This window comes from Lolium perenne, chromosome 4, assembly GCF_019359855.2.
Source record: "Lolium perenne isolate Kyuss_39 chromosome 4, Kyuss_2.0, whole genome shotgun sequence".
NCBI lineage: Eukaryota > Viridiplantae > Streptophyta > Magnoliopsida > Poales > Poaceae > Lolium > Lolium perenne.
In genome coordinates, this window is record NC_067247.2 from 187,962,799 (window position 1) to 187,977,373 (window position 14,575).

Sequence of the window (14,575 nt, forward strand, 5' to 3'; positions counted from 1 at the left end):
GCCAAGTAAAGTCGTTGATAGTAAGGTTCATACTAGATTTGGATTACTGCGCAGAAACAGATTTCTTTGCTGTCACGAATCTAGGCAAAATTCTCTGTAGGTAACTCAGAAAATTATGCCAATTTACGTGAGTGATCCTCAGATATGTACGCAACTTTCATTCAATTTGAGCATTTTCATTTGAGCAAGTCTGGTGCCTCAATAAAATTCGTCAATACGAATTGTTCTGTTTTTGACAGATTCTGCCTTTTATTTCGCATTGCCTGTTTTGTTATGTTCGATGGATATTTCGATTCCATTGACTTTCAGTAGCTTTGTGCAATGTCCAGAAGTGTTAAGAATGATTATGTCACCTCTGAACATGTATATTTTGATTGTGCACTAACCCTCTAATGAGTTGTTCTAAGTTTGGTGTGGAGGAAGTTTTCAAGGATCAAGAGAGGGAGATGATACAACATGATCAAGGAGAGTGAAAGCTCTAAGCTTGGGGATGCCCCGGTGGTTCACCCCTGCATATATCAAGAAGACTCAAGTGTCTAAGCTTGGGGATGCCCAAGGCATCCCCTTCTTCATCAACAAATTATCAGGTTCCTCCCCTGAAACTATATTTTTATTCGGTCACATCTTATGTACTTTACTTGAAGCGTCTGTATGTTTCTTGTTTTTGTTTTTTGTTTGAATAAATGCTTGTGTGGGAGAGAGACACGCTCCGCTGGTTCATATGAACACATGTGTTCTTAGCTTTTAATTTTCATGGCGAAGGTTGAAACTGCTTCGTTAATTGTTATATGGTTGGAAACGGAAAATGCTACATGTAGTAATTGGTATGATGTCTTGAATAACTTGATACTTGGCAATTGTTGTGCTCATGTTTAAGCTCTTGCATCATATGCTTTGCACCTATTAGTGAAGAAATACATAGAGCTTGTTAAAATTTGGTTTGCATGAGTGGTTTCTCTAGAGTCTAGATATTTTCTAGTGAGGTGTTTGAACAACAAGGAAGACGATGTATAGTCTTATAATGCTTGTAATATGTCTTTTATGTAAGTTTTGATGTACTAGTTTATGCTTGTGTTTGCTTCAAACAACCTTGCTAGCCTAAGCCTTGTATCGAGAGGGAATACTTCTCATGCATCCAAAACCCTTGAGCCAACCACTATGCCATTCGAGTCCACCATACCTACCTACTACATGGTATTTCTCCGCCATTCCAAAGTAAATTGCTTGAAGTGATACCTTTAAATTTCTATCCTCTACCTTTGCAATATATAGCTCATGGGACAAATAGCTTAAAAACTATTGTGGTATTGAATATGTACTTATGCACTTTATCTCTTATTAAGTTGCTTGTTGTGCGATAACCATGTTCCTGGGGACGCCATCAACTACTCTTTGTTGAATATCATGTGAGTTGCTATGCATGTTCGTCTTGTCTGAAGTAAGAGCGATCTACCACCTTATGGTTAGAGCGTGCATATTGTTAGAGAAGAACATTGGGCCGCTAACTAAAGCCATGATCCATGGTGGAAGTTTCAGTTTTGGACATATAACCTCAATCTCATATGAGAAAAATTAATTGTTGCTACATGCTTATGCATAAAAGAGGAGTCCATTATCTGTTGTCTATGTTGTCCCGGTATGGATGTCTAAGTTGAGAATAATCAATAGCGAGAAATCCAATGCGAGCTTTCTCCTTAGACCTTTGTACAGGCGGCATAGAGGTACCCCTTTGTGACACTTGGTTAAAACATGTGCATTGCGATAATCCCAGTAGTCCAAGCTAATTAGGACAAGGTGCGGGCACTATTAGTATACTATGCATGAGACTTGCAACTTATAAGATATAATTTACATGATACATATGCTTTATTACTACCGTTGACAAAATTGCTTCTTGTTTTCAAAATAAAAAGCTCTAGCACAAATATAGCAATCAATGCTTCCCTCTGTGAAGGGCAATTCTTTTACTTTTATGTTGAGTCAGTTTACCCATTTCTCTCCATCTTAGAAGCAAACACTTGTATTAACTGTGCATTGATTCTTACATACTTGCTTATTGCACTTGTTATATTTCTTTGCATTGACAACTATCCATAAGATATACATGTTACAAGTTGAAAGCAACCGCTGAAACTTAATCTTCCATTGTGTTGCTTCAATGTCTCTACTATGAATTTATTGCTTTATGAGTTAACCATATGCAAGACTTATTGGTGCTTATCTTGAAAGTACTATTCATGAAAAGTCTTTGCTATATGATTCAGTTGTTTACTCATTGCATTAACATTGCTTTGAATCGCTGCATTCATCTCATATGCTTTACAATAGTATGATTAAGATTATGTTGGTAGCATGTCACCTCAGAAATTATCTTTTATCGTTTACCTACTCGAGGACGAGTAGGAACTAAGCTTGGGGATGCTGATATGTCTCCAACGTATCTATAATTTCTGATGTTCCATGCTTGTTTTATGACAATACCTACATGTTTTGCTTGCACTTTATATCATATTATGGCATTTATTGGACTAACCTATTAACAAGATGCCACAGTGCCAGTTTCTGTTTATTATGTCTGTTTATTGCAGAAAAGGCCCAAAAACCAAAGTGCTCGGAAAAATCCAGAAAAATTACAGAAATTCTATTTCGCCGGAAGACTCACGGAGCCAGAAGGGCAAGCCAGGGGGAGGCCCAGGGCCTCCTCCTCATAGGCCGGCGCGGCCTGGAGGGTGGTCACCCCACCCTATGGTGTGGGCCCCTCGGGACTCTTCCGACTCCGACTCTTCGCCTATTTAAGCCGTCGTGACCTAAAACTTCGACACCGATTGACGAAACTCCAGAAAGACTCCAGGGGCGCCGCCACATCGCGAAACTCCAATTCGGGGGACAGAAGTCGCTGTTCCGGCACCCTGCCGGGACGGGGAATTGCCGCCGGAGCCATCTCCACCGCCGTCTCCACCGCCATCTTCACCGCCATCGCTGCCCCCATGATGAGGAGGGAGTAATTCACCCCCGGGGCTGAGGGCTCCGCTGTAGCTATGTGGTTCATCTCTCTCTCTTTGTGATCAAGTTGAATACTATCTATGTGCTACTCTAGTGATGTTATTAAAGTAGTCTATTCCTCCTGCACGGTGTAATGGTGACAGTGTGTGCCCCGTGTTAGTACTTGGTTTATGCTATGATTGTAATCTCTTGTAGATTATGAAGTTAACTATTGCTATGATAAGTATTGATGTGATCTATGCCTCCTTCATAGTGTGATGGTGACAGTGTGCATGCTATGTTAGTACTTGGTTTAGTCGTGTTGATCTTTCATGCACTCTAAGGTTATTTAAATATGAACATTGAATTGTGGAGCTTGTTAACTCCGGCATTGAGGGTTCGTGTAATCCTACGCAATGGTGTTCATCATCCAACAAGAGTGTAGAGTATGCATTTATCTATTATGTTATGTGATCAATGTTGAGAGTGTCCACTAGTGAAAGTATGATCCCTAGGCCTTATTCCTAAATACTGCTATCGCTGCTTGTTTACTGTTTCACTGCGTTACTACTGCTTGTTTACTGTCCTGGGAAAAGCACTTTTCTGGTGCCGTTGCTACTACTTATTCATACCATCTGTATTTCACTATCTCCTCGCCGAACTAGTGCACCTATTAGGTGTGTTGGGGACACAAGAGACTTCTTGCTTTGTGGTTGCAGGGTTGCATGAGAGGGATATCTTTGACCTCTTCCTCCCTGAGTTCGATAAACCTTGGGTGATCCACTTAAGGGAAACTTGCTGCTTTTCTACAAACCTCTGCTCTTGGAGGCCCAACACTGTCTACAGGAAAAGGAGGGGGCGTAGACATCAGACTCTTCATCGCCATGATCGCCTCCGGAGTGATGAGTGAGTAGTTCACCCCTGGACTATGGGTCCATAGCAGTAGCTAGATGGTTTTCTTCTCCTCATTGTGCTATCATTGTTCGATCTTGTGAGCTGCCTAATATGATCAAGATCATCTATTTGTAATGCTACATGTTGCGTTTGTTGGGATCCGATGAATATGGAATACTATGTTATGTTGATTATCAATCTATCATCTATGTGTTGTTTATGATCTTGCATGCTCTCCGTTACTAGTAGAGGCTCTGGCCAAGTTGATACTTGTAACTCCAAGAGGGAGTATTTATGCTCGATAGTGGGTTCATGCCTCCATTTAATCTGGGACAGTGACAGAAAGTTCTAAGGTTGTGGATGTGCTGTTGCCACTAGCGATAAAACATCAATGCTTTGTCTAAGGATATTTGTGTTGATTACATTACGCACCATACTTAATGCAATTGTCTATTGTTTGCAACTTAATACTGGAAGGGGTGCGGATGCTAACCCGAAGGTGGACTTTTTAGGCATAGATGGATGCTGGATAGCGGTCTATGTACTTTGTCGTAATGCCCAATTGAATTTCACACTACTCATCATAATATGTATGTGCATTGTTATGCCCTCTTTATTTGTCAATTGCCCAACTGTAATTTGTTCACCCAACATGCTATTTCTTATTGGAGAGACACCACTAGTGAACTGTGGACCCCGATACATTCTTTTACATCAAATACAATCTACTACAATACTTGTTCTTACTGTTCTTTGCAAACATCATCATCCACACTATACATCTAATCCTTTGTTACAGCAAGCCGGTGAGATTGACAACCTCACTGTTACGTTGGGGCAAAGTATCTTGATTGTGTTGTGCAGGTTCCACGTTGGCGCCGGAATCCCTAGTGTTGCGCCGCACTACACTCCGCCACCAATAACCTTCACGTGCTTCTTGGCTCCTACTGGTTCAATAACCTTGGTTTCTTACTGAGGGAAAACTTGCTGCTGTACGCATCACACCTTCCTCTTGGGGTTCCCAACGGACGCGTGATGTACGCGTATCAAGCTCTTTTTCTGGCGCCGTTGCCGGGGAGATCAAGACACGCTGCAAGGGGAGTCTCCACTTCCAATCTCTTTAGTTTGTTTTTGTCTTGCTTTACTTTATTTTATTTACTGCTTTATTTGCTCTTTATATCAAAAATACAAAAAATTAGTTACTTGCTTTACTTTATTTACTTTCTTGTTTGCGTTCTCCATATTAAAAACACAAAAAAATTAGTTACTTGCATTTACTTTATCTAGTTTGCTTTATTTACTATTGCTAAAATGGGTACTCCTGAAAATACTAAGTTGTGTGACTTTACTAGCACAAATAATAATGATTTCCTATGCACACCTATTGCTCCACCTGCTACTACAGCAGAATTTTTTGAAATTAAACCTGCTTTACTAAATCTTGTTATGAGAGAGCAATTTTCTGGTGTTAGTTCTGATGATGCTGCTGCCCATCTTAATAATTTTGTTGAACTTTGTGAAATGCAAAAGTATAAGGATGTAGATGGTGACATTATAAAATTAAAATTGTTTCCTTTCTCATTAAGAGGAAGAGCTAAAGATTGGTTGCTATCTTTGCCTAAGAATAGTATTGATTCATGGACTAAATGCAAGGATGCTTTCATTGGTAGATATTATCCTCCTGCTAAAATTATATCTTTGAGAAGTAGCATAATTAACTTTAAGCAATTGGATAATGAGCATGTTGCCCAAGCATGGGAAAGAATGAAATCTTTGGTTAAAAATTGCCCTACCCATGGACTGACTACTTGGATGATCATCCAAACCTTTTATGCAGGATTGAATTTTTCTTCACGGAACCTATTGGATTCAGCTGCTAGAGGTACTTTTATGTCCATCACTCTAGGCGCCGCAACAAAGCTTCTTGATGATATGATGATTAATTACTCTGAATGGCACAAGGAAAGAGCTCCACAAGGTAAGAAGGTAAATTCTGTTGAAGAAACCTCCTCCTTGAGTGATAAGATTGATGCTATTATGTCTATGCTTGTGAATGGTAGGACTAATGTTGATCCTAATAATGTTCCTTTAGCTTTATTGGTTGCTAGGGAAGAGCATGTTGATGTGAACTTCATTAAAAATAACAATTTCAACAACAATGCCTATCGGAATAATTCTAGTAACAACTATAGGCCATATCCTTCTAATAATGGTAATGGTTATAGTAATTCTTATGGTAATTCTTACAACAATAATAGGAATGTACCCCCTGGTCTTGAAGCCATGCTTAAAAAATTTATTAGTACACAAACCGCTTTTAACAAATCTGTTGAAGAAAAGCTTGGTAAAATTGATATTCTTGCTTCTAAAGTTGATAGTCTTGCTGCTGATGTTGATCTTTTAAAATTGAAAGTTATGCCTAATGAAACTAAAGATATTAAGTCATTTGCTACAGCAAACTCCATCCAAGTTCGAATTAACGAGAATATTAGATTGATGGCTGAATTGCGTGCTAGGTGGGAAAAAAAAGAAAAAGCTAAAGAGAATAATGTAGCTAAAGTTTGGACTATTACCACCACTAGTAATGATAATGCTTCAAATGTTGCTACACCTCCTACTATCAATGGTAAACTAATTGTTGTTGGCAATGTTTCCACTCCTAATGCAAAGCGTGCAAAACTGCCCGAAACTACTAAAACTTTTGAAACTGCTTGTGATAAAACTGCTGAATTTTTTTAAAATATTGGGGACAATGATCCCATTGCTGTAGATCATAATGGTTTAGATTTTGATGATTGTAACATCTCTGAAGCTATAAAGTTCTTACAAAAACTTGCTAAAAGTCCCAATGCTAGTGCTATAAATTTGGCCATTACAAAACATATTACAAATGCTCTCATAAAAGCTAGAGAAGACAAACTAAAACTTGAAACTTCTATTCCTAGGAAGTTAGAAGATGGTTGGGAGCCCATCATTAAGATGAAGGTCAATGATTTTGATTCTAATGCTTTATGTTATCTTGGTGCAAGTATTTCTGTTATGCCTAAGAAAATCTATAATATGCTTGACCTGCCACCATTGAAAAATTGTTATTTGGATGTTAATCTTGCTGATAATTCTACAAAGAAACCTTTGGGTATGATTGATAATGTTCGTATTACGGTTAACAATAACCTTGTCCCCGTTGATTTTGTTGTCTTGGATATTGAATGCAATGCATCTTGTCCCATTATATTGGGAAGACCTTTTCTTCAAACTGTTGGTGCTATTATTGATATGAAGGAAGGTAATATTAAATATCAATTTCCTCTCAAGAAAGGTATGGAACACTTCCCTAGAAAGAGAATGAAGTTACCTTTTGATTCTATCATTAGAACAAATTATGATGTTGATGCTTCATCTCTTGATGTTACTTGATACACACTTTCTGCGCCTAGCTGAAAGGCGTTAAAGAAAAGCGCTTATGGGAGACAACCCATGATTTTACTTCTGCACTTATGTTTTATATTTGAGTCTTGGAAGTTGTTACTACTGTAGCAACCTCTCCTTATATTTATTTTATTGCATTGTTGTGCCAAGTAAAGTCTTTGATAGTAAAGATCATACTAGATTTGGATTACTGCACAGAAACAGATTTCTTGCTGTCACGAATTTGAGTATTATTCTCTTTAGGTAACTCAGAAAAATCTGCCAATTTACGTGAATGATCCTCAGATATGTACGCAACTTTCATTCAATTTGAGCATTTTCATCTGAGCAAGTTTAGTGCCCCAGAAAAATTCGTCTTTACGGACTGTTCTGTTTTGACAGATTCTGCCTTTTATTTCGCATTGCCTGTTTTGCTATGTTTGATGGATTTCTTTATTCCATTAACTTTCAGTAGCTTTGTGCAATGTCCAGAAGTATTAAGAATTATTATGTCACCTCTGAACATGTGAATTTTTGATTATGCACTAACCCTCTAATGAGTTTGTTCCGAGTTTGGTGTGGAGGAAGTTTTCAAGGGTCAAGAGAGGAGGATGATACAATATGATCAAGGAGAGTGAAAGCTCTAAGCTTGGGGATGCCCCCGTGGTTCATCCCTGCATATTTCAAGAAGACTCAAGCATCTAAGCTTGGGGATGCCCAAGGCATCCCCTTCTTCATCGACAACTTATCAGGTCACCTCTAGTGAAACTATATTTTTATTCCGTCACATCTTATGTGCTTTACTTGGAGCGTCTGTTTGTTTTGTTTTTGTTTTTGTTTGAATAAAATTGGATCCTAGCATTCATTGTGTGGGAGAGAGACACACTCCGCTGTTGCATATGAACACATATGTTCTTAGCTTTATTCTAAATGTTCATGGCGAAGGTTGAAACTGCTTCGTTAATTGTTATATGGTTGGAAACGGAAAATGCTACATGTGGTAAATGGTATAATGTCTTGAATAATTTGATACTTGGCAATTGTTGTGCTCATATAGATCATGTTTAAGCTCTTGCATCATATACTTTGCACCTATTAATGAAGAACTACATAGAGCTTGTTAAAATTTGGTTTGCATGATTGGTCTCTCTAGAGTCTAGATATTTTCTGGTGAGGTGTTTGAACAACAAGGAAGACAGTGTAGAGTCTTATAATGCTTGCAATATGTTCTTATGTAAGTTTTGCTGTACCGGTTCATACTTGTGTTTGCTTCAAACAACCTTGCTAGCCTAAGCCTTGTATTGAGAGGGATTACTTCTCGTGCATCCAAAATCCTTGAGCCAAAAACTATGCCACTTGTGTCCACCATACCTACCTACTACATGGTATTTCTCCGCCATTCCAAAGTAAATTACTTGAGTGCTACCTTTAAAATTCCATTCTTTGTCTTTGCAATATATAGCTCATGGGAAAATAGCTTAAAAACTATTGTGGTATTGAATATGTACTTATGTATCTTATTTCTTAATAAGTTGCTTGTTGAGCGGTAACCATGTTTCTGGGGACGCCATCAACTATTTCACATTTGTTGAATATCATGTGAGTTGCTATGCATGTTCGTCTTGTCTGAAGTAAGGGTGATTTATCATGATCAATGGTTTGAGTATGCATATTGTTAGAGAAGAACATTGGGCCGCTAACTAAAGCCATGATCCATGGCGGAAGTTTCAGTTTGGACAACAATCCTCAATCTCTTATGAGAATATTATCTGTTGTTGAATGCTTATGCATTAAAAGAGGAGTCCATTATATGTTGTCTATGTTGTCCCGGTATGGATGTCTAAGTTGAGAATAATCAAAAGCGAGAAATCCAATGCGAGCTTTCTCCTTAGACCTTTGTACATGCGGCATAGAGGTACCCCTTTGTGACACTTGGTTGAAACATATGCTATGCAATGATAATCCATGTAAATCCAAGCTAATTAGGACAAGGTGCGAGCACTATTGGTAATCTATGCATGAGGCTTGCAACTTATAAGATATATTATACATAACATATATGCTTTATTACTACCGTTGACAAAATTGTTTCTATGGTTTCAAAATAAAAGCACTAGCACAAAGATAGTAATCCATGCTTCCCTCTGCGAAGGGCCTTTCTTTTACTTTATGTTGAGTCAGTTTACCCACTTCTTTCTATCTTAGAAGCAAACACTTGTGTCAACTGTGCATTGATTCTTACATGTTTACCGCACTTGTTATATTGCTTTGTGTTGACAAATATCCATGAGATATACATGTTGAAGTTGAAAGCAACCGCTGAAACTTATATCTTCCTTTGTGTTGCTTCAAAGCTTTCTACTATGAATTTATTGCTTTATGAGTTAACTCTTATGCAAGTCTTATTGATGCTTGTCTTGAAAGTACTATTCATGAAAAGTCTTTGCTATATGGTTCAATTGTTTACTCATTGTCTTTACCATTGCTTCGAATCACTGCATTCATCTCATGTGCTTACAATAGTATTGATCAAGATTATGATAGCATGTCACTTCAAAAATTATCTTTGTTATCGTTTACCTACTCGAGGACGAGTAGGAACTAAGCTTGGGGATGCTTGATACGTCTCAAACGTATCTATAATTTCTTATGTTCCATGCTACTTTTATGATGATACTTACATGTTTTATACACACTTTATGTCATATTTATGCATTTTCCGGCACTAACCTATTGACAAGATGCCGAAGAGTCAGTTGTTGTTTTCTGCTGTTTTTGGTTTCAGAAATCCTACAAAGGAAATATTCTCGGAATTGGACGAAATCAACGCCCAGGGTCTTATTTTTCCACGAAGCTTCCAGAAGACCGAGGGGGATACGAAGTGGGGCGACGAGGCACCTCCACACTAGGGCCGCGTGGCCTAGGGGGGGCCGTGCCGTCCTAGTGTGTGGCCCCCTCGTCAGCCCCCCGACTCTGCCCTTTCGCCTATAAAAAGCCTTCGTCGAGAATACCCCAGTACCGAGAGCCACGATACGGAAAACCTTCCAGAGATGCCGCTGCCGCCAATCCCATCTCGGGGGATTCAGGAGATCGCCTCCGGCACCCTGCCGGAGAGGGGAATCATCTCCCGGAGGACTCTTCATCGCCATGATCGCCTCCGGAGTGATGAGTGAGTAGTTCACCCCTGGACTATGGGTCCATAGCAGTAGCTAGATGGTTGTCTTCTCCTCATTGTGCTATCATTGTTCGATCTTGTGAGCTGCCTAACATGATCAAGATCATCTATTTGTAATGCTACATGTTGCGTTTGTTGGGATCCGATGAATATGGAATACTATGTTATGTTGATTATTAATCTATCATCTATGTGTTGTTTATGATCTTGCATACTCTCCGTTACTAGTAGAGGCTCTGGCCAAGTTGATACTTATAACTCCAAGAGGGAGTATTTATGCTCGATAGTGGGTTCATGCCTCCATTTAATCTGGGACAGTGACAGAAAGTTCTAAGGTTGTGGATGTGCTGTTGCCACTAGGGATAAAACATCAATGCTTTGTCTAAGGATATTTGTGTTGATTACATTACGCACCATACTTAATGCAATTGTCTGTTGTTTGCAACTTAATACTGGAAGGGGTGCGGATGCTAACCCGAAGGTTGACTTTTTAGGCATAGATTCATGCTGGATAGCGGTCTATGTACTTTGTCGTAATGCCCAATTGAATTTCACACTACTCATCATAATATGTATGTGCATTGTTATGCCCTCTTTATTTGTCAATTGCCCAACTGTAATTTGTTCAACCAACATGCTATTTCTTATTGGAGAGACACCACTAGTGAACTGTGGACCCCGGTCCATTCTTTTACATCAAATACAATCTACTGCAATACTTGTTCTTACTGTTCTTTGCAAACATCATCATCCACACTATACATCTAATCCTTTGTTACAGCGAGCCGGTGAGATTGACAACCTCACTGTTACGTTGGGGCAAAGTATCTTGATTGTGTTGTGCAAGTTCCACGTTGGCGCCGGAATCCCTGGTGTTGCGCCGCACTACACTCCGCCACCAACAACCTTCACGTGCTTCTTGGCTCCTACTGGTTCAATAACCTTGGTTTCTTACTGAGGGAAAACTTGCTGCTGTACGCATCACACCTTCCTCTTGGGGTTCCCAACGGACGTGTGTTGTACGCGTATCAGAAACCTTCGTCACTACGGAAGGAAATGGTTGACAAGAATTATGAAAGAAATACGAATGATAAAGGCAAAGTATGAATTCTAGCAAAAATGCACTTACATGTCAAAGAGATCATCCTCGTCGGCAAAGCCGCCAGTTGATCTCTTCGCGGGTGAAGCTCTAGCCTCCTCCACAGCTGCATTAATAAATGCATCATGATCTGCGTCATCATCACGCACTGATCCCGCTGTGTCGCAAGTATCATTGGCTGGGGGAGGAAGATTGGTGTAGATAGCCTCAGAATCTATCGGGTCATCATGTTCGTTCTTTGAGCCCATATACTTGGAAGTATGAAAATCAACAGGGGCTAAGGAACCTCTTCCCTCGGAGGTGTCGTTTGGCAAATCATGCAAGTTTTCAGAAAATATGGGGATCTGTCGAAGAAAAGAACGAATAAGAACAATAGTAGTTGTGTCGACAAAGTGGAACATGGCAATAAGAGTATGAGAAGGAAAATTTACCTCTGACGGTGGATGATCGGCATCAAGAGGAGAATAAGAAGATATGAACGGGATCGAGTCTTCCTGACAAAAGAGAGTGAGGTGACGAACTTCATCAAGCAGCTCCTTTTCCGATAGTTCAGCGATGTTTATCCTGGTTTCATCCTTTGGAACCGAATACAACCACATCGGACGAACCCTGGCCATGACTGGCTGGACTCGACGTTTCAAGAACACCGCGGCCACCTCTGTGCCGATCATAGTTTGGCCATCGGCTTTTTTGATCCGAAGGAATTTGGCAAATAACTCGGCGGCTGCTGTCCTTTCGTCGGGAGAGAGGATGTTCTTCCAAGAATGCTTAGGCTTGGCTTCAAGGACGCCGGCAAAGCAAGGAAGCTGGGACTCGGTTGTTGAGGAATCCTTAACATAAAACCATTTTAGTCTCCATCCTTGTACGGATTCTCTCATTGGGAAACTGAAATAGTTGACCTCTGAACGGACAACAAACCCCACTCCCCCAATGACAAAAGATCCATTGCTACTGTTGTACCTCTTTACGAAAAAAAATTCTTCCACAACCCAAAGTGAGGCTCGATGCCCAAGAACGCCTCGCAAAGGGTAATGAACACAACAACGTGAATGATTGAGTTAGGGGTGAGTTGCCACAGTTGGATTTCGTAAGTCCGCAGAAGACGATGAAGAAACTCGTGAGCAGGAAGCGAGAGACCCCGATACAAGAATGACAGGAACATCACGGCAAAACCAGCAGGAAGATTGGGCCGAGAGATCGCACCTGGGAGAATCACGTTCCCCTCATCGGAGGAGATTAGCCCAAGGCTTCAGGCCCTCTTCTCATCACGCTTTGTGATGGAGGACGCTAGCCAGTCTCCGGGTTTGGCTGCGGCTGTCAATCTTGGCGGCGCTAGCGGCGCCGGAGCTGGGGGAGGAGCGTCTGGAGCGCTCCTCTTCGGAAGATTCGAGGAGGCCTTGGCGGCGGCGCCACCGCTCATGGAGCTGGCGGCGGTAGCAAGGTTCTTCTTCTTCACCATCGCAAGATCTGGGGAAGACCTAAAAATGGTGGTGGCGGCGCAGCGGTTGTGAAAGAGAGAGGTAGAAGAAGAACATGAGGATGCTACAGTGAATATGAGAGAATGCTAAGAATTTTGTCCTGTGAGATTTTAAGTAAGAGAGAACTTGAGGATTGCGTGGGCACGTGTCGTTGCTGCCAGTTCATTAAGGGGCGGTTTTTTCCATCATTGATCACGGAAATCGAGGAGGCGCCTTGGTACCCGTACGAGAAAGGTGGATATTACTTAAAAACAGGGCCAGGCAGAGGAAGGATGGGCCCAGCGGGTCGCGTCTTGTCAGTCAAAATCAAAGTTTCAATGACGTCATCAGTGACGTCGTGAGGAACGCTCGAAGCATTCGAAGGAATATAAAAGGTATCGGATGGTGAACTTGAATCTACGTACGGATTGCGAGCATCCGCACCTAGACTCGGGGGCTACTCCCATCGGTAGCGCTGGATGCGCACCCGATAAAATGAGGACTCGAAGATATTCCTGAGAAGAAACGTCTGAAGAAAAGGATGGATTGCTCAGCTCGAGTCTGCACCCGGTTGCAAGCACCCGTGTCCAGATTCGGGGGCTACTCCCATCGGGAGCGCTGGACGCGCACCCGATAGAAGTTTTTTGCATTCCAGGATCATGCCCGGGGACTTGATTCTGTGTAGAGTGACGTTGTTTTGCCATCGGCAATTAACCAGCAAAAGTTGGGCATGTTACTCATTATCCCTTACGCGCAGAAAACTTATCGAAAAATACAAGCCTTAGTGCAAATATATCGGATGACCTATGAAGACCTACATAAAAACTTCGGCAGAGCAAAACGTTCGAGTGGTATAACTTGAATCTACGCACGGATTGCAAGCATCCGTACCTAGACTCGGGGGCTACTCCCATCGGGAGCGCTGGATGCGCACCCGATAGAAGAAGATGATGCTGATGCAAGATGGACAAGAACAATCAAGGAGAAGAACATTAAGTGGACGCATGCTTTAGTCTCTACCCGAACTATTTTCGGCTAGACACTCGGGGGCTACTGACGTGGGCATTACCCTTCGGGTAACCGACATTGCCCTATCCTGTGCGATCTAACTGGAGGCCCATGAAGGTACTCGATGGCAAGGCGGGCCACTTGGATGGCGCAGCAGAAGATTCCTTGACGGGCAAGACAAAGAAGGAGTCGAACAAGGAAAGTCTAGATCTAGAACTACTGTAAATCTAGTCGTACTCGGTTAGACCTCTTGAGACCTGGTCTCCTATATAAAGGCCAGGAGAGGGGCTGCCAAGGGACACGATCAATCTTAGCAATCTTAGCCACCAAAAGTCTAGAGCTAGGTCGCCGCAACACTTAGCTTCTCGACAAGATCTCAGCCGAACTCTTCGGCACCCCATTGTAACCCAATATTTTCATAATCAAGATCAGACAGGCAGGATGTAAGAGTTTTACCTCATCGAGGGCCCCGAACCTGGGTAAATCGCTCTCCCCGCTTGTCTGTGAACCGATGTCTCGTGTCAGCCTACATGATTCCATCAACCCTAAGCC